The sequence below is a fragment of the Gracilinanus agilis genome, chromosome 5 (assembly GCF_016433145.1).
Source record: "Gracilinanus agilis isolate LMUSP501 chromosome 5, AgileGrace, whole genome shotgun sequence".
Taxonomy (NCBI): domain Eukaryota; kingdom Metazoa; phylum Chordata; class Mammalia; order Didelphimorphia; family Didelphidae; genus Gracilinanus; species Gracilinanus agilis.
In genome coordinates, this window is record NC_058134.1 from 283,867,224 (window position 1) to 283,869,802 (window position 2,579).

The 2,579-nt window shown below is 43.1% G+C and overlaps 1 pseudogene; it reads right to left on the minus strand.

Moving 5' to 3' along the window:
- Positions 1-630: 630 nt before the first annotated feature.
- LOC123250209 lies at positions 631-1,743 on the minus strand (annotated as a pseudogene).
- Positions 1,744-2,579: the final 836 nt, after the last annotated feature.

Genomic DNA, 2,579 nt, shown 5'->3' on the forward strand with positions numbered 1-2,579 from the left:
TTGCAGCTGAGAATTTCATACAACCATCATGAATGGGTTTTCTACAAATCTGGCAGTTCGGCTTAGTGTGCATTCCAAACCTTATCTTATTTCAAGTCAGCTATGTCATACTTCCCTCTTCCCTCTAAAGAGGTTTTGCTTCAGTTTACAAATAAAAAAGAAGCTATTATCATGAGCTCCCTTTCCACCAAAATTCTACAACTCAAACACCTTTAGACATCTTTCATCCTTTCCTCCTTTGTGGCAGTTTCAGAGGCAAATTTGATTTTCCCAAGGCTAATTCCTTTCCAAACATATCTGGGGGCTTTTAATTATCCTGTCTCTTTATTTTTTAATTTCTTTTATCTAATTTCCTTCCTTGAATGCAAAGATGCCTAGATCTCTACCAGCCTTAAAAAACTTTCACTTAATGGTGGCATTTCAAACTACCATTCAGTGTCTTTTCTACCTTGAATAAACTCTTAGGAAAAAACTGTCCTTAATTGTTTCTGTTACTTCCTCATATTCTTTTCTTTTTAAAGAAACAAACTTTTATTTCTGTGATATTTACACATTTACATTGCACCTTGTGCTTGGGGAAAAAAATCCCCTGCAAACAACCCCTCCTCACTATCTCCCACCGAGTTGGTATCAACAGTGTCTGTTTATTTTCTTAAACTTCTCATAATGATAATCATCTGTTGCCTTTTCATTGGGGGTGGGTGGGGGGGGGGCTCATGATTTGGAGTATGTCTCTCAGGTTCTGGCTTGTCAGCATCTCCCCATCCTGAGGAGGAGGTTTTTTTTGACTCCTCCTTGTGCCTTAGAACCAGGATCTGGAGCTCTTGGTGAGAACATCGGTTGTGCTACATGTAGTTTGCAGCCATGTTGGTTGGAACAAAAGAGGTTTCATTCCTTCTTTTTGTTCTGTTGCTCAGCTTTGGCATCCTCGGTGGAAATGATATTTTTAATTTTCACATCAATGCTTACTTAAATCCACTTCTGGCATCCCGCTCAACATCTGATTGGACAGCCTCTGTTCAGTTGTCTTGACTGAGGAGAGCTCATAGAGAGACTCTTCATCCTTCTTCCACTTCACTTTCTATTCTTTATTTCCCGCAATTCCTTTCCTTTTTTTTTTTTTTTTTTTTTTTTTTTAAGCTCTGTCTCAGTGTACTTCAGTATGTCAGTATCTTGTCCCTTCGGTTGGTTTCTGCAAATGAAGAAGTTCCTAAGTTGAGGCCACCCTCTCCCTTAAGCCTGTCCTTACTTCTCAAGTCCGCCATTCCCTCAGGCTGGCCTTTAAAGGGGCTCTCCCCCCAGGATTGTCTCTTCCCGGGCTTTCTCCCCACGCTGGAGGGCGGCAGCTCTCATCCCATAAGGTTGTCTCCTCAAGCTCTGAACTTCTCTGGTTTCCTCCAGTTTCAAGCGGACCACCTCACTGTCTTGTTCGTCTGGCTCTGCCTCTTGCCTCTGAGCTGGCGCGGAGCTTGCAGAAGGTCCTGCTTGCCCACAAGGTCTCCTTCACCTGGGCTTCCTTCAGAGAGAGAAGCAACCGAGCTCTGGAGCTCAGCCCAGGGCATTGTGGCTGGTTCCGGCACAGGCAAGTGAGGTCAGAAAAGCATCGTATAGCGCGCCCTGGCTGTCCTGGTGCTGACACCATCCCCGGGCTCTAGCCAGAGAGGGATGTGGAGGGAACAGTTCTGAGCCCGGCAGCGCGAGGGCACAGCAGGAGGCTGCCAGTATGGGCGGCAGAAAACCCATCGGCTGTTTCCTATGTCTAGAAAGTATTCTTAGCTTTTTTCTGCCTCTCACAATCCTTAACTCTCTATAAAGGATGTCCTTCATGAACCCTTGCCCAAACTCTGCCCATCTCTCCAGTCATTACTGTTGTCTCCTTGAAATCACTTTATATATACTCCCTTATACTTACTTATTTGTGTACGTGCTGTTTGAATCCAGAAGAAACGAGAGCCTTCAAGGCAGAGAATGTTTTATTATTATTATTATTATTATTATTATTATTTATCCTAACCCTGAACACAGTTCCTGACACATAGTAGCCAGCTGTAAATACTAAGTTTAATTAAATTTCTTTATTCTTTTGATAACTGTCCTATGAATCCCACTGGAATATTTGACGAGCTGCCTTTGATCTGTTGTCCACTGGGGACCAAGCACAACATTGTCTCTTCAAACCCAGGCAATGTCTTGTTGATGCTGAACTGGGAACATATAATCCCAGTGGTTAGCATTTGTACATAGTCATTAATCTTAGCATCAGAGAAGGAACTAGATGGCCAGAGATATACTGGCCACATGTCCAAGCACCAGGAGCCTTTATCCCAACATAATGAGGTAATTGTAATATGGGAATAGGTTAGAGGTAATATGGAGATTGAGGCAAGGTAAGGTTGCAATAGGGGAATAAGGCAGGTAAAGGACTAAAGGTAATATGAATAGGGATAAGGCACTGTGGATAGGGGTTTGTGGATCCCTAAGGCAGTAAGTAGATAAGGAGAGTACAGTAGTGAAGGTGGTAGATTGAGGTGGTAGGAGAAGTAAGGGAATGACTAAGTTTAGGGAATATAAACATGGAG